Source organism: Rhopalosiphum maidis, chromosome 2 (genome assembly GCF_003676215.2).
Source record: "Rhopalosiphum maidis isolate BTI-1 chromosome 2, ASM367621v3, whole genome shotgun sequence".
In the NCBI taxonomy this organism is placed as follows: Eukaryota; Metazoa; Arthropoda; class Insecta; order Hemiptera; family Aphididae; genus Rhopalosiphum; species Rhopalosiphum maidis.
In genome coordinates this window covers 88,085,463-88,112,013 of record NC_040878.1, presented here as the reverse complement: position 1 = coordinate 88,112,013, position 26,551 = coordinate 88,085,463, and the positions used below count along the sequence as shown (strand labels likewise).

At 27.0% G+C, this 26,551-nt stretch overlaps 1 protein-coding gene across 1 annotated transcript in view; it reads left to right on the top strand.

The window, feature by feature from the left end:
• LOC113555043 (modular serine protease-like) overlaps positions 1-26,551 on the top strand; it is a 65,558-nt gene that overhangs the window by 14,400 nt on the left and 24,607 nt on the right. The gene's annotated exons all lie outside the window — the stretch shown is intronic.

Genomic DNA, 26,551 nt, shown 5'->3' with positions numbered 1-26,551 from the left:
TTTCCGAAGACATTGTGTATAAAATAAAATATGAAAAATGACATTTTTCGGATTAACATAGAATACAGTTATGTATGTGTTTATTTGTTTTCTTCGATATTAATATATTAAACATATATTAAATAAAAGGATCGGCTTGGAAATTTGGAATGTTTAGTGTAATATTTTTACATTTAAATATTTTAATATATTAATGACTTATTTAGTATTTTCTTTGTACAGTTTTTCATACAATATCGTTTGCAGTTAATATTAAATTAATGTTAGTAACAATATCAAATCCTATAAAAATAAATAAATACTAGGTAATTATTTCCTAGTTAAATTTTACTAAATATTACGCAATCATCATTCACAATTTTAAATATTGTATTAATTTTTTTTTTTCTTGATAATTTGATAGGTGAATAACTTATACGTGATTAAAATTATATCAGATGCTGAAAGAACTACGAAGAAACTATCATCTTGTGATGCCGTGTTGATATGTTTAATAGTATATCTATGAAATCTTTTCATTATGTATTATATTTTTCTCGAAATCAACTATTTCACAAATAATTATTTTATAGTTGGAAACTCATAAAATTTATGAGGTTTATACTTAAGGTTTAAAAATGTAATACATAATTCTTTTTCAGTTAATTATATCACAGTCCTTAAATCTAATGCATAGTTGGGTGTTTTATAAAGTGCATAATTTTTTAAATGAGTGGGATTTGTTTGTTTGATGGTTGTCAACTCTATTTTAATTATTTTTGTCATCTATTATCAACTCCGAGTAGTAGGTAAATTCTTTTTTATTGAACTTTTCATGGAGAGATTCAGTAACCTTCAGCGTATTTATTGCATTTTCAAAAATTGCGTACTTTATGATATACCCTATATAATATATATAAATATATAAGTATTTCAATGTCACCCGTCGGGTGACGATATTAATTATTTTGTTATAAATCAAAAACATTATTTGTGTGTTAATAGCTGATTGTTATCATTTTTTATATTATTATTTTAAGTTTATTTTTTATCGGTTGTGCCGAATCGGTAATTATAATTATATTTTACTTTATCCTGGGCTAAAAGGGCCGTAATTATTATTATTCTATTATAATACATATTTGTAATTACCTATACCATTGAGTTACCGTTTTATTAGAGTTACATTCTTCATTAATTTAAGTTCACATACATACATTATATACACAGTACACACAGGGCCGTCCCGAATAAAATAATAAATTGGGGGGGGGGTGAGATGCATTAATGTGCCAACTCAAAAATAATTTTCTTGCTTCGCTCGACAACTATTTGCTACCTACTTATAGTAGTCAGTAAAAATATTTTACACAATATTACAAATTCTTAAATATTTAAATATTTTATTATGTTCTCCACTTTATTATCTCATATATATATATATATATATTAATATATTTTGATAATATTTTCACAAGTATACTACAATAAAATATTTTCAATAATAAAATGTATAAAACTGTTGTATATTTATAAAACTATTATAATTTGCCATTTGGTAACATAATATAATATTGCTTTTATTAAATGGTTGAGAAAATAAAGTAAATAATGAATTAATAGAAGAAATACATGATTTTAAATTTTCATTTGTTAAAGTTTCAACAGAGTATCGAGAACCATTTTAAATTATTTTCTATTAAATAGATACATTGTGAATTTAGCTTGAGTTGTGGCATTATAATTATATCGTTTAGGAGTTAATTTTTTACGACGATGTTAAATTTAACAAATAGAAAATAATAATTTAAAAAATAGGTAACTGGTTTTAATTAAAACTTAACTATTTGAACATAACTTAAATTTATTTAAAATAATAACTGAACTTAATTAAAAAATTTAATTTTTCTTTTTGAAAAATCAAAATTCAAATGTTTTAAATTATTTAACAAACTATATTTTAGTACTTAAATCGTATTATAGTATTTGTGTTGGATAATTGGTAATCGGAAAATTAACTTATAATATACCTTGATCATTATTATAAATTACAATATACTTATTGATAAATTATTATGCCGTCATATTTGTACTTTGTAGTATTTACAAAATTATTTATAAATTGTATAAAAAAAATTATTATTTGGCAAGCGCCAACTCAAATACTTAATGTATCAATATGCCAACTGACATATACATATTGTATACTTGGGGGGACATCCTCTAAAACTCCCCATCGAGACGGTCTTGAGTACACACTTATACACAATACATAATATATTTATACATATATTACATAACAAGCATTATATAGCTCGACAGTATTTGCCTAGCAATCCCAACCACTGCTGATCGACTTGTTTGAGCTATTTACACCAATATTTACCCAGCTATTCTATTATTAAATATTATCATAAGTCTTAGGTGTTAGTGGTGCATCAGTAAGTTGGTGTCTGGGTGTATGTTTTATTGTTATTATATGTCCCGGGCCGGTTCAATGTATATTAATTATTATGAATTTTACTATACGCAATGACATTTTTTATTTATTTTAAAATATTATTTATTCATAGGTACTATAAATCTATTTTAAAATTGTATGGTAAGTAATTACAGAACGATTTAATAAAATTTTTATTTATATGATTGGATATAATAATATGGTATAAATTTTACTGCAACTTATTTGCACACATTTTAGATTCTTAACGGAGTGATGAATGTATTGACTTTACAATGATTTGTGTTTTTTTATTTTTGTGGCTGTAATCATATTTTGGAGTTTTAATTGTGCTTTGATTTTTATCTTCAATCCCGATTTGAAAAAGAAAGTGAATTTAGTTGGTACTTTGGGGTTCAAAAGTAAAAAAATTCCAGTAGTTTTCAAAAGCTTCAGGAAAAACCCTAAAAAAATAACAGAACAACAGGAATTTTTATGCATAACCAGTTTTTAACAAAATGTACAGTTTCAAAAAGATTATAACTTATTTAAGAATAATAATAATATCAATAAAAGGGTTCTGTGGGGCCCTGGATAATAAACTAACAGCAGAATATTGAAACTGGTGAACGAAAATTTGCTATGTTGTACGTATGTAAGACGGAGACAACACATGCGGGTACTTTATCCTCTTAAATACATATTTTGATTAGTTTATTCGAAAAAAAAAAAGTTCATTAGCAGTTATTTTAAGTTAAACCAAAAATTGATAAATATTGCCATGTAATATATATTATGGCCGACACCGCGGCGAACCAATCCGTGACGTCACGCACAATGAAAAAATTCACCATAACTATAGCGAATAATAATAATAATAAAAAAAAATAAACCAATTTTAGTAGTATCATTATCTTAGTTAGATTCTATTCTTCTTATTATGGTAATAAAATAATTATTGATTTTTTGAGTTGAATGGTCCTTTAAATAAATAACTGCAGGTTTGTGCACACGACAATACTTGTACCTTATTCTAAACATACAATCGGAAACAAGATCAAAAATAACATTAATCAATAAAAATGTATAGAATATTATCGACGAAAAATGTCAATAGAATCAATTGAACATCATATATAAACTTATAGACAACATATACATCTGGTGTGAAATAGACCAAATTAAATACTTGCTTACTTGGGAAACTGTTATCACGACAAATAATAGACACGTAATTCTAATGATCAAATTAAATATATTCAGCTTATTCATATAATAAATATTAACAATATTATTATAGAGTGATAAGCAAGTATTAATCACAAACATGACGTGGATACATCCATAGACAGTTCTAAGTCTGTTAAGGTGGAAAGGAAATGTGTGTAAATAATTTTAAACAAGTATTAACTATTAACAATTACTAATAAATAAATATTAACATGCAAGATAACTAAAAGGTAACTGCGCAAACCATATGCGTATGGCGGTTTAAGGCTTAACTGTTCCTAAACGTGTGGTAGTTTTGTGTGCAAACAAGTTGTCTTTTTGGTATTTATGCGCAAACCATCCAGTACCACCCATAAATGTATACATTTCAATAATTTAATATTAATAAATAGTAATTTAATAAATGCAATATTTTCGGAAAAAATTATGTTATCCTACTACGCTTGTTGTAATATAAATGACTTTAATAACTATAACCAAAAAACATATCATATTTTGTTATAGACTGATAGACCGTTTGTAAGAGAAAAATGGCATGTAATACACGGTGTTTTTCTTGTAAGCATCTCTGATCAATCACCGGCACCTCAATCTATATAAAATGTATAGATTCGGTCTTATCAACAGTTGATTACTATCTACATATTTTATTTTAATGTTTTACATTTCTGTAATAGATCGCCGTTGAAAAAAATCACGTTTAGTTATCAATTTATAATATGGATTTGACACGTACGTTATAATCAGAGTGATACGGACTTTTGGGAAACGCTGTATAAAGGGTGTTAAAATATATGGTGGTTTATTGCGTGATCATTCCACCACCCATACAACCCTACCGCACTTACATCCATAATGGTGGTCAAACAGGCGGGAGATGTAGAGTAAAGATCCCCCATGATCTTTTTCTTTAATATTTTTAATAAATAAATGTATGTATATTGTACTATTATAATATTAATGTATTAAATTTCGTTTTATTTTTTTTCTCAAAAAAACGCCTATTAGCGTATATTATTATTATTATCAAGAATTTTAGAATCTAGACTCTACACTCATTTTAGGAACAAGGCTGCTACTATTATTAATATTTAGTTGATTATAAAAAATATGCAGAAATTACTCTGCTCGGTGATCGTGAATATTCAATAACAATTAACAATACACTTCTCAGTTGTTATAAATAAAGTACAAATTTACCTTAATTTAGAAAATTGATATTAGGCATAAGAACATAGCCATAAATTATATATGGCAATGACTAAGTAGTGTACATTAAAACATCAGCCACGCCCTCTCACCAATGACAAAATCATTTGACACCGTTGCTTAAATCTCACCAATTAAATGGCACCACCATCCAAACACACCGCAGTAGTTTTGATATAAATACGAATGTTTTACGGATTTAAATTGTAGTGTTAGTCCATCAGCCATTATCGCACACATAAATTATAATTACAATAATATCGTTGGTTTTCTATACTGTGCGTTGATATCTATTTATCGCGGTACTAAAATATATTACCGCGAAATCAACTCCGATTGAGTTATTACCACACAGCGCCGATCTACCGCGGAGTAGTACGGCGCAAATATTGAAATAATATTATTATTTTAATACCTACCGTATTATTTATTATAATAATATACACAAGAGAAATACAATATGTTCGTCCTGTCGCACGCCGTCGCCACTGTGTTCGCTGTTACTGCACTGTTGAATGTCTTCTTCTTTGATCCCGCTCAATCGCTGGAATTCCTCTTTAATTTCAAGTCGTGTGATGAGTGCATACAATCGGGATGCCACACCGCGGATAAACATAACTGTGTTCCCGGTAAAGACGAAGGTACGTTTGATTGTCTTGTCTGTGACACATCTACTGTTGACGGAGACAGTCAGTTTTACTCTACAGAAGCATGCCAGAAAGTGTGTGAGGCCGCTTCGCGGTGCACGTGCAACTACGGGTGTGTTGTGTGCGCAATGAATGTCGACCCTGCTACTTTGGTATGCGAAATGCCGACTGAAATGGTTAACGATGATTGTCAATTGGTTCCATACCTACCTCAATAAGGCTAGGTAAAAAAATAATTGCAATTATATACATATATATATATTAATAAATCCGACTTTCACGACGATGGCTGTAATATCACGGTTTTATGTCACACAATATTTGTCATTGCTATAGCTTAAATGACTTTTTGTCAACCATTCAACGAAAATTTGCTTGTTAATAAAAAAAAAACCTAAATTATATTATTATTATTATTGTCATATTATTAATTTAGTTAAGCAAATGAATTATTGTAAAAAAATAATATTGTGTAATCGATAGGTACACTTAAACCATTATATATATTATTGCGTGAATACTAAACTATTACTCTATTTCATTTGTATTTAATGCTTTATTTTTATTTTATCCGGTGTGCTGTTCCTTGTCGTATTCGAATTTCGAATGTTGTAAAGGTGTATCATGTCGTATAAAGAGTTCGATATGGAAGTACCAGAAAAAAAAGTGTTTTCATTTGAAAAACCGAAATTTGTAACATCACAGAACACTTATTTAGTAGTAAAAAAATATCAGCAATTTTAAATATGGTCTTTAAATACTTATATTTGAAATTTCGGATACCAGAATTCTATTAAATGCATAATTAAATAAAAAGAGATTAAACATCCAAAATGTATTCGTAGAATATTTTTATAAATGATAAATGTACGTACCTTTTTTGCCGAGTAAAAGTCTATTCATTTATTCCCAGGTAATATATGCCCAATTATTAAGTTTATATAACAAAATGATACTGACGAAGATATTCGATGTGTATATATATATATATTGTTGCCGCCGCATGAAAATAATTAAACGCGCTAACGAGTGTCCGGTCAATATCGAGGCCGCACTACCGCCGTTACGCAATTTATTATCGGCCTATTCCGTTCCGTTTATGCAAATATAATTATCTTTTTCTTTAGTCTAACACCGTGCGTCGTGTGCACTGTCGTCCGTACAGGTGTCACGCGAGCGCACTCGTGTGTGTGTAAGTGCAGCCGCCGTCGAAATGTCCATATCACACACATAATAATATTATTATACTATTATTCCATAAAACATAAAATGCATTCATTTGTTTTTAATAATTTATCATATCCGCCGTCACTACGTCAATACGTCTGGCATAATCTACCGTCGTATTTATTATTTTTTCCATCCGCCGCTGTGCAATAGTACGCGTTGCCATCGAACAACGCTTCATAGTATATATATATATAAACATAAATACATATACACTCCGCCGTGTCGTCTACGAACTGGTTGCTGAAAGCGGTGCTAATCAGGTCTGCCGTCGAGTCGCCTGATCGTTGTGGCCATCACTCGTAATCACGATAAAATACGCGAATTTGCCGTGAATATCCACTTCATCACTGTTGTCTGTCACGCCGGGGGACGGTCCTTATCTCAACATTCACAACTGTTCCACCCACCGCCACGTACAGATCCAACATACTACCCCCAGGGTCACGTAACGTTACAAATACCATAATATTCGTATGTTTAAGTCGTTTAAGATATATTATCTGGCCATGTTAGTATTTATTATAGTCATAAGCTCCCACCCCTAGCCAATCCGTTGTCCATAGTTATAAGACGATATATTAAATATATATTATTATCAATTGACTATCATCATCGTTTTCATGCTCATCACACTCCTCAACTATCTCATCACGACTTCTAAGCATCGGAGTAACAGGAAACCGTGATTGTTGGACTTTCAAAAATTTAAAAAATTAATTTATTATTTTATAGTTGGAAACTCATAAAACTTATGAGGTTTAAAAATGTAATACAACGTTCTTTTTCAGTTATTTATATTGGGATCCTAAAATCTAACACATAGTAGAGTGTTTCATATTAAGTGCGCAATTTTTGAAATGCGTGGGATTTGTTTGTATGAAGGTTGTCAACTTTATTTTAGTTATTTTGTCATCTATTATCACTCAGATTAGAACATATATTCGTTTTTATTGAACTTTTCATGGAGAGATTCAGTAAATCTTCAGCGTATTTATTGCATTTTCAAAAATTACGTACTTTATGAAATATTCTATTTGTATATATATACGTATTTAAATTATGTTGGGTGACGATATTGATCATTTTGTTATAAATCAAAAACATTATTTGTTTTTAAAACGTTTACATACGAAATATGTGTAAATAAGTTATACATGTATTAATTATTATGGATTTAACTATACGCAATGACATTTTTAAAATATTATTCATTGATAGGTTCTATAAATCTGTTTTTAAGTTTTTGAGGTATTTACAGAACGATTTAATTTAATTTTGATTTACATAATTTTATATAATAATATGGTATAAATGTGGCGGCAAATTGTTTGCACACAATTTAGATTCTGAACGAAGTGATAAATGTATTAATTTTTCAATGACGTGTGTTTTTCTATTTTTTTTTTTAGGGGGGATCAAAAGTAAATTAGAAACATTTAGAAAATTATAAAAAAAATTGTGAGCGTATGTAATTTAATTTTTTACAAAATTCGCATAGAATAATGATATCTTACAATTTAAATTTAGGTTATTATATAATATTATATTATCCTATATTGAATAATTATCTTTGTTCAGATCGTTTCTCGTGTACAACGATACCTTTCATTGCATTCAAATTTAACACATCCATTATAGTTATCCAATCTCCATAATATCTACTATATAGCAGAGTAATACCAACTTCGTCAGTTTATTATAATATAACCTTAAAAATTGAGAATATCTGGCCTAAGAATAAACGCATAAACTTTTACTCGGCAAAGAAGATGCATTTACCATTTATAAAAATATTTAAATAGACAATACACAAAAAATATTTTTCGAATATATTTTGGATGTATTATCCATCTCTTTTTCTTTAATTGTGAATTTGTTAAAATTCTGGTACACGGAATTTCGAATAGAAGTACTTAAAGACCAGATTTAAAATTTTTGAGATTTTTTGCACTACTACTAAATAAGTATTCTGCGGTATTCCAAGTTTCGGTTTTTCGAATGAAAACACTCTTTTTTCTGGTTTTTTAGTATCTAACTCTTTATACGACATGATACAGCTTTACAACATTCGAAATTCGAATACGACGAGGTAGAGCACACCGGATAAAATTAAAAAAAAAGCACCATATGCAGATGAAATATAGTAATAGGTAATAGTTTAATATTCATGCAATAATACATATTATTATAATGGTTTAAGTGTACCTTCCGAGTACACAATATTATTTTACAATAATTTATCGACTTAACTAAATTACTAATACAACATTAATAATTTACATTAATTATACAATAGAATTGAATAATAATAATAATAATATATTTTAGGTATTTTTATTTTATCAACGAACAAATTCACGTTGATTAGTTGACAAAATTCATTGAAGGTGCTAATATCGAATGCAAAAATATTGTTTGACAAAAAACCGTGATATTATAGTCATCGTTGTAATGGTCGTATGTATAAATAATAAGTATAAATATAATTGCACCTATTTTTTTACCTCGCCTTTTTGAGGTACGTACGGAACTTTGTTGCAATATTCGTCAACCATCGTAGACGGCATTTCACATACCACCAATTCCGGGTCGACAGCTTGTGCGCACACGTAACACACATTGTTGCACAAGCACTGTGTCTTATCATAACACGATGCCTTGCATTCAGCATTAGAGTAGAACTGAAAGTCACCTTCAGGAGAATTTTGGTTACAGGTAAGACAATAATAAGTATCGTTACTTGAACCGAGAACACATGTATATCCCTCCTCTGTGTGGCATGCCGATTTTATGCATTCTTCACACGTGTTGAAGGTGTCCATCGATTGGGTGGGATCAATGTAAAAGACATTCAACAGTACTACAACAGCGATCACAGAGTTGACGGGGTGCAAAAGGACAAACATATTCGTTTTCGGTTTTGTATAATAAATATCACTGTAGGTATTTTATATAAAAAGTGCGCAAACAAGTTGCAGCCAAATTTATTTCATATTATTACATCAAATTAAATGAAACAAAATGTAGTTAAACAGTTCTGTAAATACCTTAATAAATTAAAAATAGATTTATAGTACCTATGAATAAATAATATTTTAAAATAAATCAAAAATGTCATTGCGTATAGTTAAATTCATAATAATTAATATACATATAACTTATTTACACATATTTCGTATATAAAAGTTTTGAACACAAATTATGTTTTGATTTATAACAATATGATTAATATTATCTCCCAACATTGAAATACGTATATATATAAATATAGGGTATTACATAAAGTACGTAATTTTTGAAAATGCAATAAATACGCGGAAGGTTACTGAATCTTTCCATGAAAAGTTCAATAAAAACGAATATATGTTCTAATCTGAGTGATAATAGATGACAAAATAACTAAAATAAAGTTGACAACCTTCATCAAACAAATCCCACGCATTTCAAAAATTGCGCACTTAATATGAAACACTCTACTATGTGTTAGATTTTAGGATCCCAATATAAATAACTGAAAAAGAACGTTGTATTACATTTTTAAACCTCATAAGTTTTATGAGTTTCCAACTATAAAATAATATTTTAATTTTTTAAATTTTTTAAAATTTTTTCAAAATTTTAACTTTAAATGCTTATAAAGTTATAGCCAAATTTTTACCAAAATTATGATACCTTAGATTTTTGATATTTTTTAGTTAACAAAATTACAATCTCATAAGGAGCATTACATTAAATACATTAAATTCTTAAGTATTTCTATATCCCGCAAAGAATTTCAACATTTATTTAAAAAAGATAAAGATGAAAGTTTCAAGTATTTGCAATTATTTGTTATCGGGTAAATTCAAACATTGAAATCAATTTTGTAGAAAACTGTGTTTGCATAAAAATTCCTGTTTTTCTTTAATTTTTTGTTTGTTTTCCTAAATCATAAAAATAAGTAGATTTACATACTAAATCAAATTTTATATCCATAATCATCCCCAAAAGTTTCACACACTAATGACAGTTGCATAGGTCGTTCCTGTCAGTCTACACGCACGAAACAGCTGTTACATATATTATTATGCCTTGAAATCAATAAAACATAAATATCGAAATTTCTCACTATTATATTTGGGGAAACAAATTCATTCATTACTTTCTATATTATTTAAAATTAGTCTCTAAAGTGGCTTGCATCTTGAAAACACCACCAACTTATATAAAACCCAACTAACATACTTCATGCAACATTACGTAAGTATGATTCGGAAATCCAATACTTATATAATTGATTGTCACTTAATGAATGCTTAGGTGTTGAGAGGAATTGTAGTGCAAACATGCAGCTTAAATATATTATAAAAATTTAGATTATATTTCCTGATTACTAAGTCAAATACCTTTTATCAAATCAAATAGTCATGATTTTCGCTTGAATATATATATATATATATTATATAACCTTTAAAAGTGGGCATATCTGACCTGGGAATAAATGAATTGACTTACTCGGCAAAGAAGGTATGTTGACCATTTATATAAATATTTGAATAGAAAAGACAGTAAAAATATTTTTCGAATACCTACATTTTGGATGTAAAATCTCATTTTATTTAACTAGAAATTTCTTAAAATTCTTATACACGGAATTTTGAATATAAGTACTAGTATCTATAAGTATAAAGACCATATTTAAAATTGCTGAGAATTTCGCACTACTACTAAATAAGTATTCTGCGGTATTCCAAGTTCCGGTTTTCGAATGGAAACACTTTTTTCTGGTACTTTAATATCTAACTCTTTACACGACATGATTTACAACATTCAAAATTTTAATACGAATACGACGAAGACCAGCACATCGGATAAAATAAAAATAAAGTACCAAATACAAATGAAATAAAGTAATAGTTTAGTATTCATGCAACAATACTTATTATAATAATGGTTCAAGTGTACCTGTCGAGTACACAATATTGTTTTACAATAATTTATAGACTTAACCAAATTGATAACATAACAATAATAATTTACATTAATTATACAATAGAATTGAATAATAATAATAATATAATTTAGGTATTTTTTTTTTTTTTTATTAACAAACAAATTCTTTTTGAACAGTTGACAAAAAGTCATTGAAGGGGAGAATATTGAATACAATAATATTGTATGACATAAACCATAATGTTATAGTCATCATTACTAATGGTCGTTTGTGTAAATAATAAATATAAAAATATATATATATAATTGCACCTATTTTTTTACCTAGTCTTATTAGGTACGTACGGAACCTTGTCAACCATTGTGGCCGGCATTTCACATGTCAAATATATCGGGTCGACAGCTCGTGAGCACACGTAACACACATAAAAAAGTAAAGTAAAAGTTTTGAACACAAATAATGATTTGATTTATTACAAAATAATTTATATCTTCACCCGACATGATACAGCTTTACAAAATTTGAAATTCTAATATAACGTGCAACAGCACGCCAGATAAAAAAAAAATAATTCACCTAATATAAATGAGATAGAGTAATAGTTTTATATTTATACAATAATATATAATATAATGGTTTAAGATATAAGGTTTAAGATATATATGGTTTAATATAAGAAAAATAATTAAAATTTATTATAAAATAGAATTGAATAATAATAATAATAAAATCTCGGTATATTTTTATTATCAACAAACAAATTCTCGTTAAACGTTAAACAAAAAGTCTTTTAAGTGCCTAATATCGAATGCAAAAATATTGAGTGACATAAAACCGTCTTATTAAAGTCATCGTTACGATGGTCGGATTTATAAATATGTATAGAATTGCAATTAATTTTTTACCTAGCTCGATTGAGGTTAGAACGGTGACTCGTTGCAACGATCGTCAACCATTGTAGTCAGCATTGCGCATTACAACGTGGCAGGGTCGACATTTTTTGCGCACTCGAAACACTCATCGCTGCACACGCACAATGTCTTGTCATCACACGATGCCTCACATTCAACAACAGAGAAGAACTGACTGTCACCTTTAGGAGAAATTGTGTCACAGAAATGACAATAATACGTATCATTGCTTGAACCGACAACACATGTAAATCCCTCCTCCGTATGACATGCCAATTTTATGCATTCTTTACACGTCTTGAAGGTTTCCTTCGATTGGGTGGGATCAATGTAGAAGACATTCAACAGTACCATTAGAGAGAACACAGAGACGACGGCGTGCGGCTGAACAAACATTTTGTTTTTCGGTAGTGTGTTATAAATATTACAGTAGGTATTTATAATAATATTATTTCAATAAGTGCGCCGTACTCCGCGGTTAATCGGCACTGTGTGACAATAAATAATAATTCAATCGAAGTCGATTTCGTACTACGAAATTCGTAGTAATATATTTTATTACCTCGATAAATGGATATCAGCGCACAGTATAGAAAACCAATGATATTATTGTAATTATAACTTATGTGTTCGATAATGGCTGGTGGACTAACACTCCAATTTAAATCCGTTAAACTTTCCTATTTATATCTAAACTACTATGGTGTGTAGAATGTGGTGCCGTTTAATTGCACGAAGTATTGCATAATAATGAGTTTTTTGTTGGTGTGAAAAAATTGCAAGCTACTTTAGGGCCTAATCAACATAATATCGTTTTATTCGAATTTCGAATGTTGTAAAGCTGTATCATGTCAGTTGATGATATTTATTATTTTGTTATAAATCAAAAACATTATTTGTGTTTTAAACTTGTACATACGAAATATGTGTAAATATGTTATATGTATATTAATTTTTATGCATTTTACTATATATGCAATGACATTTTTGATTTATTTTTATATATTGTTTATTTATAGGTACCATAAATCTATTTTTAATTTTTTAAGGTAGGTATTTACAGAGCTATTTAATTAAATTTTGATTTATATATAAGTTGATCTAATAATATGGTATTCATTTGGTTGTTATTTGTTTACGAACCTTTTTTATTTTTTTATCTGAAGTAATTGTTATTATCTATATTATCATACCTATTTATAATATTATTATAAATCATTTTGATACTTATGGTTTTATGCTACAATACTAAATATACTATATACAGAGTGTCCGCGAGGTTTTACCCATTGCATTATCTCCTGAAATAATGACGATATCATAATTCTGATTTTTTAATAAGATTCACAGGGACAAGAACTACAAATATTTCATGTTTAAATTTATTTTTATGTTTTGGTAAAAAAGTTAAAAATTACATTAAAATGTATTTTTATATTTAATTATTTAAAAAAAAATTGAAGATAGCCATTTTGTAGAGTTTTTTTTTCTGAAAATATTGACGTTTTAACATTTTAATTTCATCAATTTCCTGATTTTTAATATTTTTTCTAGTTTTGAAAATACTGCGAATTATTTAGTACGATAGTGCCATAGTGGTATCATTGTATCAAACATGTGGCCTGCGTGCTCAATGTTTAAGTCGTTTAAGATATATTATCTGGTCGTGTTAGTATTTATTATAGTCATAAGCTCCAACCTCTAGCCAATCCGTTGTCCATAGTTATAAGACGATATATTAAATATATATTATCGTCAATTGACTATCATCATCGTTTTCATGCTCATCACACTCCTCAACTATCCAATCTCGACCTCTAAGCATCGGCGTAACAGGAAACCGTGATTGTTGGACTTCGGAACTGCTGCTCAAACATATATCATAATTACTATATTTTTAAAATCATAATAGAACGAATATCTTGGGTGAGTGTTTATTACTTCAACGATATTCAACAGTCCTGATTTTCAATTGAAAATCGTGACAATTTAGTTTGATATAGGTATATTTGACTTTCATTATGTGACGATCAATTACATAAGTACCGGATTTTCGCATCATACTTACATCATTTTGCACAAAGTATTGTATAATAACGAGATTTTTGTTGGTGATGTTATCAAGTTGCAAGCTATTTTAGGACTTGATCAACATGATATAGAAAGAAATGAGTGAATTTGTTCTCCTAAATATAATAGGGGGAACATTCGATATTTATGTTTTATTTATTTTAATCCGTAATAGTTATGTAACAGCTGTTTCGTGCGTATAGACTGATGGCAGCGACCGATGCATCCGTAATCAGTAGGTGAAATTGGTGGGAGATGCGCTTGATTGGTTGCATTTTGGTCACCGCACAGGTGCGTTCTCTGGTGGGCCAGAAAGGATTGTAGATTATAACCACCTGTGATGTAGAAAAGATATCTTCTCTACATCATGATGTAGAATATTGATATATGAGACAAAGAACATTGAATAATGAATAGTTGGAATTAATAAATTTAAAAAAAAAAAAAAAATGATACAAAGTCATGTAATTTGGCTCGAGTTAATAATTTAATCTAAATTCGTATACAAATTAAAATATAAAAATTCATTATAAAATATACAAAAAAATATAAGTATATGAGTATGCAGTCAATATAAACTTTTAGATTTATAAAATTGGTTAAGTTCACTTAAATAATAAAATTGATTAATTCGTCAGGTGTTTTGTTATTCTTATATTATAATTGTTGTATAAATCGATAGTTTTATCACAGAGTCAAAGTTTATCTTTTTTTGCCATTTTATTAGTCAAACCTTTTTGGGCGTTCGTATACAATTTTGTGGATGTTTCGACTTGTGTTTGAATTAAAATAGAAATTACTACTGAAACTGGAGAATGGAACGTATAAAACTGTTTGTTAAAATTACGGTGAAACTTTTCCGGGCCATTTATAGTTTTTAAATAAAAAAATAAAATATAAATAAATTAAAAAAAAATAAAAATCTTTATTCCGCAGGGGCGTCTGTCAGTTAACCAGTGGCGGATCCACGATCCGTGGCTGATCATTTTTGTTTATTACTTCAACGATATTCTGCAGTCTTGATTTTCTAGTGAAAATCATAGCTATTTGATTTGATAAAGGTATTTGACTTAGTCAAGGATACTAACGATCGAACATTCGAATTATATTATTAATTGCATGTCTATGAATTGTGTCGCTCTGGTATTTTTATCATTTTCTGTGATGACGTAACGTTATTATTATTATTATGTATCTGTCATCACGTTTTGGAGTAGTAATAGTGCTTTTATTTTTGATTTCACCCACTCTTTGACAAGGAAATTGAATCTAGTTGGTATTTTTTTTTTTTTTGGGGGGTGGGGGATCAAAAGTAAATTAGACAATTATAAAAAAAATTATGAGCATATGTAATTTAATTTTTTACAAAATTCGCATAGAATAATGATATCTTACAATTTAAATATAGGTTATTATATAATATTATATTATCCTAGATTGAATAATTATCTTTGTTCAGATCGTTTCTCGTGTATAACGATACCTTTCATTGCATTCAAATTTAACACATCCATTATAGTTATCTAATCTCCATAATATCTACTATATAGCAGAGTAATACCAACTTGCCCACCCTTTTTTATTTTTTTACCTGAAAAATCGGCTTATTTGGGCATATGGGGTGATATTTAATATATAATTGGTTTGTGCACACAACAATAATTGTACCTTATTCTAAACATACATTCGGAAACAAGATCAAAAATAACATTAATCAATAAAAATGTATAGAATATTATCGCCGAAAGAAGTCGATAGAATCAATTGAACATCGTATAGACTTTTAGACAAATTATACATCTAGTGTGAAATAGACCAAATTGAATACTTGCTTACTTGGGAAACTGTAATTATGGAAAAGAATAGACACTTTATTCTTAATTAAATATAACATATTCCATATAATGAATATTAATAATATTATTAATAAACAATTTTCATCATGCAATGTAACTTAAAGTTATCTGTGCGCAAACCAAATGTCAAACTATATGTCTATGCCTTAACTGTTTTCAAACGAGATGTATTTTGTGTGCAAACATGATGTCTTTTTTAGTATTTGTGCGCAATCCAGTACCATTCATTAACGTAACATTTGAATAATTGATATTAAAAAATCAGCTACATCCCCTCCACACGTGACAAAATCATTTACCACCACTGCTTACATCCGACCAATTAAACGGAACCACATTATACACACCACAGTAGTTTAGATATAAATAGGAAAGTTTAACGGATTTAAATTGGAGTGTTAGTCCACCAGCCATTATCGAACACATAAGTTATAATTACAACAATATCATTGGTTTTCTATACTGTGCGCTGATATCCATTTATTGAGGTAATAAAATATATTACTACGAATTTCGTAGTACGAAATCGACTTCGATTGAATTATTATTTATTGTCACACAGTGCCGATTAACCGCGGAATACGGCGCACTTATTGAAATAATATTATAAATACCTACTGTAATATTTATAACACACTACCGAAAAACAAAATGTTTGTTCAGCCGCACGCCGTTGTCTCTGTGTTCTCTCTAATGGTACTGTTGAATGTCTTCTACATTGATCCCACCCAATCGAAGGAAACCTTCAAGACGTGTGAAGAATGCATAAAATCGGCATGCCACGCGGAGGAGGGATGTACATGTGTTGTCGGTTCAAGCAATGATACGTATTATTGTCATTTCTGTGACACAATTTCTCCTAAAGGTGACAGTCAGTTCTTCTCTATTGTTGAATGTGAGGCATCGTGTGATGACAAGACATTGTGCGTGTGCAGCGATGAGTGTTTCGTGTGCGCAAAAAATGTCGACCCTGCCGCGTTGAAATGCGCAATGCCGACTACAATGGTTGACGATCGTTGCAACGAGTCACCGTTCTAACCTCAATCGAGCTAGGTAAAAAATTAATTGCAATTCTATACATATTTATAAATCCGACCATCGTAACGATGACTTTAATAAGACGGTTTTATGTCACTCAATATTTTTGCATTCGATATTAGGCACTTAAAAGACTTTTTGTTTAACGTTTAACGAGAATTTGTTTGTTGATAATAAAAATATACCGAGATTTTATTATTATTATTATTCAATTCTATTTTATAATAAATTTTAATTATTTTTCTTATATTATTAATTTAGATAAGTCGATAAATTATTGTAAAATTAAATTGTTTAATCGATATCTTAAACCATTATATTATGTATTATTGTATTTATATTAGGTGAAATATTTTTATTTTATCTGGTGTGCTGTTGCACGTTATATTAGAATTTCAAATTTTGTAAATCTGTATCATATCGGGTGAAGATATTAATTATTTTGTAATAAATCAAATCATTATTTATGTTCAAAACTTTTACATACGAAAAATATATAAATAATTTATATGTATATTAATCATAATGAATTTTACTATACGCAATGATATTTTTGATTTATTTTAAAATATTATTCATTGGTACTATAAATCTATTTTTAATATTTTATTTCTTCAACATTGTTAAATTTTTAAATTAAGTTAATAACTATTGTACAAAATATCAATATGTACATTTTTGTTTTACCTAGTATTAAATATGGTTATATTATAATAATTATAATAAATAGATAAAACAAATGTATTTTGTTTACTTTGAATTTAGTAAAAAAAAGTGTTTTGTCCGCCAACGTATAAATACGCAATTGTTAATATTTTATGGCTTGTTGGTAATTTGAGTATGTCATAATCCACAATTTAAATACCTAATTTAATGTTTTGATATTATTATCTTGTCCCATTTTTTGGCAAGGCATAAATATAATAATAATTTTGCAATTTTTTTAAAACTAGAAAAATATTAAAAATCAGGAAAATGATGAAATTAAAATGTTAAAAAGTCAATATTTTCAGAAAAAAAACTACAAAATGGCTATCTTCAATTTTTTTTATAATAATTTAACATAATAATACATTTTTTTTACTTTTTTACCAAAACATAATAATAAATTAAATCATGAAATATTTGTAGTTTTTGTTTCTATAAATTTTATTAAAAAACCAGAATCATGATATCTCAATTATTTCAGGAGATATCGCATTGGGTAAACCCTGGTGGGACACTCTATACTTGCACAATAAATACCAGCTTCAATGACTTTTTGAACCATTCCTATGTATTTTCTGTACCAGTGACGTAGAATACACAAAATCAACACTGCAAAACCATTTTTTTGTTGTAGATTAGTACATTCTGTATAACAAGAGATTTTTAAAACGATCTTTTGAATAGAGAATTTATACTTAAACAATGACCACCCGATTCCCCAAAATTTGTTTCTCGATAAAAAAAAAATTACCTAAATTACACCATCATTATTCAATTTTACCATAGAATTAGTCCATGGTAGTATTGTATAATGTTATTAGGTTTACTTATACAATTATACGTATTATTGTACGAATATTAGACTATTACTCCATCATCTATAATAATCGAATGTTGTAAAGCTGTATCAATAGTAGTTGTACAAATAGTTCAAGTACTAAATATTAAATACAAGATTCAAAATTATACCCATTTTACCTTAGGTATACTGTACAACCATCTTTTAGGTTTGTTAATTTTAAAATAAATATTTTAATAACTTAAAAATTGTATAAAGTACCTTTTTTCTAAAAAAAATTGATTGAAAGAGTAATTGAGAGAGGTTCTTTTCTAAAACCTACTATTACCAAATATCAAATTATTCTGAGATACCTACATAATAATTTTAGTACACTTAATTTATAATAAAAACTGCAATTAGAATGATTAGTAAAATCAGTAGTTAAGTTTTATTAATTTTACACTCACGCTTTCACTTACATAATAAAAAGAGGAAACTCTTTTTATTTTATTATTTTTTTCGAAATTTGAATCTTTGAAACTTATAATAATAGGTATGATATAATATTTATTATAAATTTAAGAACTGTATAGCTGAAAAAAATTTATCTGAAAAACGATTTTTATGGATGTGATCGGTTTTATTCTGATGATATAGCTGTTATCGTGTTATCAAATAGAGTTAATATTAGTAGTGGAGTTGTACCAGTTTGATTTCATTTAAATGATAGATATAATGTAACGAATGGAACTTAAGGAAAGGTTGGTTTTTTGTCAAAATAAATTTTATAGTTATGATTTAATTACAGCCATGTACTTTAATATATTACTATTCACTATTGTCCATTTATATCATAGGTGACTACTGTAAGATGTTAGAGACTTTTCTATAAAATATTATAAAAATAATACTAAAAAAATTTTATAATTCAAATTGTAAAATCACTAAACATTACTCTTATTTCGCATTTGTTTGATTTTCAAAATGATAAAAATGTCATCAGTCAGATTTTAATTAACTAATTATATTTATTAGTTTTTACCAACATTTATATAGCATTAAAAGAGAGCAATCTTATACATTATACAATTATTTTATACTTTTACAGATCGTTGGTTGTGGATTAACTGAAAATTATGTATCAAGTCCCGTTTTATTAGAAGCAACTTTACCGTACATCGATTATAATTCTTGTCGAACTATGTATGCAAATGGTTTAAAAAGTTTGTAACGATTAATGAGTTTTGTGTTGGTTTTGCATCAAGTAATAAAATAATTAATTATTTATATTTGAAATCATTTTTTCATTTGTTTCTACGAACACAATTCAATTGTATATATTCTTAGCATATTACCATTGATAAAAATATAACAAGTTATTATAACTTATTAAACCTTAAGATTTAGTGTGAAATAAGCATTTACTTATTATACATAGTACCTTCTTTCGGAAGTTTAAGACTGTACATCATTTTTTTTTATTTTACGAATTCTACTTTTTCTTTAAATTTAAACACATAAAATATTATGTATTCAATTCGAGTATTTTCTATTTTTATTAATTAATTTATTTTTTGTTTTCAGTTGTTTAGTTTTTTTTTAGAATATCAATTAACACGGGTACACATTATACACAGTGTAAAAGTCATAAAATTACTTAAAATTAACAAAAGCTATTCAAAACCTAAAATCAAAAATTTAAAAAGTACATTATTTCATACTCAAAATATGTATTCAACAAAATAATCTCGAAAAAATGTTATTTAAAAATATATAACCGAATGAGTTAAATAGTGAGCTTATTATATTCAAGTTATGGTGTACTATGTTTCTTTTATCTAATAAATCATACTATTATCCATTATAATAGTATTATTACGAGATACTTAGAAATTTACAATACAGAAATGTAGCTAAATAATCTATCTAGAACGCCGTGTTACGGAATGTTATATTTATGTATATTTTTATTACTAAACCTTAAGTTACAGCTGACGTAGCACCACGACAATCTAATATAATAATTTTAACAAGTTTGCCATTTTTTTAGCAGCTGGTTATGGAGAACTCAACGTCGTTTACAGTTAGTGTAAACTGTAAGGTCTAGAATTTCATCGTGGGCCTGACCTTTGACTACTTGAACGGATTGCCGAAGTAATTGTGTTGGAGAAATCTTTCTATGTTAGTTTTTTTTTTTTTTTGTTAGTTAAAATTAAGAGATACCATACCAATGACTCTTTTGATACTTAATGTACAGCAGAGCAATATCCACTTACAGAATATTTTTACTGAAGACCTATTGTGAGTGTAATTATAACGTGGGCTCGTTGTTTGCATAATATGACTTTATTATTGGGCGCTAATTGTTCTTAGACCTTTGTTGGATATAACACATTATTTTTAATTCGAGGAGTAGATAATATTTACAATCTATATCGCATTAAATATTTATTGATCTAACAGAAAGAACCAAAACAATATGCGAAATAAGAAAAAAAAATGTACTTTAAAATTTGAACAGAAGAAAGAAATCAACAAAATATGTTGTTGACTTCTTCCATTTCGAGTTAATCAATTATTATAGTAGTTGTTGTAGGATTTAGGTATTTATTTTTCATTCATCGTGATAGATATTGTTTAATTAAGACAAAAATGTATATACAAATATTATTTATTTCACAGTTATTTATAAACCAATTGTTTGCGTTATCGTCGTACGTCGACAACCTTTGCTGCAACCACTACGATAACGATAATATTTGTTCAATTTATTACTATTTATAATTTTGTAAAATCAGTGAGTCAGTATGTCTGTAACCGTCCGCCTAGTGTGGCGCGTACGGCTTATTACAATATATTAAGTTATATAAGATATAATATCGTGAGTGTAAACCATTTTGTTTTATTTAATTATTAGTTTTTTTCATTTTGAATAATGAACATGGACGTACCCACAATAAAACTAATGAACTTTAATTTTATGTTTTATATTTAAAATATATTTGCTTTAATAAGAGCTCACAATTGGTTACAAAGGTGACGTGTTCGTGGTTAATATATTCATGTTTAGATTTCGGTAACGCATTCATAATTGAATTAAAAAACCAAATTCTATTTTTGTAGATATTTGAAGTTCAAATTTGATGAAATTAAATATTTTAATGAACCTAATTACTAATTGTAAAATAAATTACTTTAATAGCAACGTCAAACAACATAATATCGTGATTAGTATTTAGTAAACAAAGCTAACATACTGTTTAAGTTTTTAAGTATTTAAAAATGATATGTTTAATCTACTACATGCAAGACAATAACACGTTTCTTTTGGGTTATGATCCCTGAATCAATCTATTGAGGATTTATCATTGGTATTTTTTTACATATATATATATTCAATTATTTTTTCCACGATATGTTGGTAGGGATAACTAATTACAATATTATTAAACATAGGTACAACGGTCATATTATATTGGGTGTGTAATAAAATCGAGAATCGAGATCATATTGTGAATTTGTTGTATGAAAATGGCAATAAAAATTGATTTTATATTTTGTAAAAACGCTATACTGTAATTATTGATATTAGCTATAATATATTATACCGTGTTTATTTGTAAACTATCCAATTTACAATACTAATGTATATCTAATATTAAATAAGTAAATTACGTATTCTAAAATATAATATAATCTAATATACATTATAATACAATATAAAATTATTATACATTTACTGATGTACATTCAAATAGTTTATAATTTGTATGTGTATAATATATGTATACGTACTTATACAATTTATAAATAAATTTAAGCATACCCATATAATCAGAATAACTAGTTTTATAGTTAAAAATGTAAACCTTCGTCGAAATATCATTAGCTGTTGCAGGACGTAGTAGTGGGGATGTACAATGAATTGTATAGCAATTTTGGTTACTCACATTGTTTTAATTAGCGGTCTATGTAGTTATTCTTTGGTCGATCATAATAATGTAATTGCGCGCATAGCTGGTATATGTAATAATATCAATACCGAAAAATAACATAATTTCTGCCAAACTAATTTAGAAAATCTATCATTTTGTACTGTGTAGTTGTAATAGTGATATTCTAATCGTGTATATGATTATATTGCTGGATATATTATTTAGAGATCGTTTTAAAAACGATGTACTTTTCTGATAAAGTTAAAAATTAATTCATTCCTAACAAATATATTTTAGTGTTTATAATAAATTACAGTTAAATAATACTTACACGTTTGTCAATTTAATATAAAATGTTGTTTAGTGAAGTTTATTTAATTCATCTAATATAATATACATTTTTGCTTCAATAGTATAATATTCGCCATTGGCCACGAAGGTGAAGAATTCCTGGTTAATATATTCATGTTTAATTAAAAATTAGGTTATATAAAAATATATAACATTGAATAGTTGATTATATGAAAAAAAATGTAGGTAATAGATTTATTAAACTATATTGAACTATTTTTAATATGAAATTTTAAAGGAAAATAATCTATTAAAGAATTGTAGAAGATATATTTTTGAGAGTTTGACCAATTTGTTTTACATTTCATTATTATTACAATTTTTTTTTGCTGACTTTTACTTTCTATTAGTGCTGTTGTCACACCAGATTGGGGGGGAGGGGTAAATATAATGTATCAAATGGAGTTTAAGAAAAGGTTTATTTGTTAAATGATTTTTAAATCGAAATTATGATTTGATATTACAGTAAGTTAAATACTATACTACCATTTACTATTTTCTACTTGTATGATAGGTAAATACTGTAAGAGATTTTTTTATAGCATAAATGAACGTTCTTTTATCATATAAAAAAAATATTATTATTGTAAATCCACCAAACATTATTCTTATTTCGTATTTGTTTGATTTCCAAAATGTTAGTATATAATAAATAATTTTTTTCATTTTGTTTTTGAAACCAACTACTATTTCACATGTGACATGTTAATCGGTTTATACGGTTATTGCTTCGGAAATTGACCACTAATTTTCACGATGATTTGTCATACAAATACGTTTTCTAGACCTGGGTATATTATTAATTTTAACTCAAAAAACCTTAAGTTTTGATAAAATTAAAGTTGGTTTAAGCTGTTTAATTTTGATTCTAAAAAAAATTTGAAATTAGCAGAAAATTGAATTGTACAGAATACTTTTTAAAAATTAAATCTTATATTATAATGAAATGTTAATAAAAACTTGAAAACTTGATTTTTTTCAAATCATAGTTAAAATTAAAAATGGAAAGTGTTTCGTACGATTTACAGAATTGAAATATTATTTTAAAATCAAGATCAGACAACGTTAACTAACTTTAATTTTGTCAACGCAAGTTGTTGTAAAATTCGTATAGTGAATTTGTATTGTTATCGAATTGTTGACCTGTGCACGCGTACGAGATTGGTATCCGTCTACGGCTCCAGCCGGATTGAATTTAACTCGCACTAATGATCATGTACTACTAACACATAGATCCCGGGCGGCTACGACAAGATTACATATGGCTAAAATGTTGCCTCTTAAATAACGATCGTAGCGAGGCCCCTTATTAAGACTCGAATCCGAATCGATGCGCGATTGTGTTGTGCAGAGGATGATGAATACGGACTAACCACTTTTATATAGTATTTTCAAAATTTTTTCAACAAAAGCCTGTTTCTGTATTTTCATTTTTAAAATAATAAATTAATTTCATATCGTTGTTTAAGAGTAATCATTGATAATATAATGTGCAATTGTTTTTCTATTGGTATTTTCTTCATTGAAAATGTAAAATTTACAATATGTTTATTTTTTAATTTGATCTAATTCATATAATGATATGTATAGGTATTTGAATTAACCATTGTAATTATATGCGTTTCTTGAAGTTTTTTTAGTATAAAATCCATTATTTTTCCATAAAATATGATTTATATTTAATTTTTAAATATAATTGTATAATTTTCAAAAATATTAATTGTTATTCACTATTATCATTTAATTTGTCAATAATATGAATTTCGATAATTTAAAATATTTTTATAATATAAATTGACGGAATTGACGCATTAGGATTAATTATATATTTTTGAAATATTTTAACTATTGTAAGAAAAATAAATTATGTATACAGTTTTGTTAGTATACAAAAGGAGTAGCCAAACTTTTTTCATCCACAATCTATTAAAGTATACTTCACCTTTGATGATCGACTTCTGTAGACATTTTTTTTATTATTAAATAACTATATTTAATAAGAAACATACTTGCATAAAGTGTATATAAACATACAACAAGTATTATAAACTAACTACTAATTACTAAAAATAATATTATAATACTACAACCTTGATTAATTTTCGTGAGCGTGGCCAAATAAATTCTAGCATGATCGTCTTTGAAATTGTCCGCAATCGATTGGTCGATCTCAAAAAAATTCAATACTTTTGGTTCAAAAATAATATATATACATTATATAACTAGATTCGTGTCTCATTTTTAATAATAAGTTAATAAATTGATTCTGTGAAAATTTGAGTTTTAAATGAATATATATATATATATATATAAAACAATATCGTGTCTATTTATTTTTAATATATTAATACATTTATAATATATTATATTGTATACACTATACAAATATAACTTATATCATATAAGAACAATATTTATGCGATTTTGTACTGAATTATCAAAAATTTGACCCCGGATTCAGTGATCAATTTTGTGACGTCAAAATAAGGAAAAGAATAAGAAAAAATTGAAAATGTTAAATGTCTATAAATATCTCGAAAAGAAAAATTTTGTGAAAATGATGAATTTCAGTAAAAAAATAAAATTGATGTAAAAATATAATGAAATATAAAAAAATAATTTCTATTTTTATAAGAATTTAAATTTCAAATGATCTAAAATATTAATATAAATAATCTGATTAATAAAATAAGAAATGGGGGCGAATATGCTTGGTGAATCCAACCTGTATCATAGTACAAATTATATAAAATAATAATGAAACAATTAATTTAATGTTCTTTGATTTTTTTATTAAAATCGTTATTTATTATTCAGAAAGTATAAAATGGATTGATTTTTGTATTTAGGATTTTTTGAAATTTCCTTTTTTTCCCAAATATATAATAATGTGAATATAACATGTAATTAAACTATTTAATATAATATACTGTTTGTTTAGAGTAATTAAAATTGATATTTTAACTATAAAGGTCTATAACACGTTTTTTTTTTATGGGTTTTGACCTTTTACAACATTTTCCGAGGATTGCTAATTGATATTCTCTCGTGAATACCCAATTATTTTTTTCTATGATAATGTGTTGGTACGGGTAATTAATTATAATATTATGTTATTAAACATACAACAGCTATACTATATATATTGGGTGATTATAATGGTCGAGAATCGAGATCATTGTACAGGAAAGGTAATAAAATCGATTTTCAACTTTGTAGACATTATAAATACA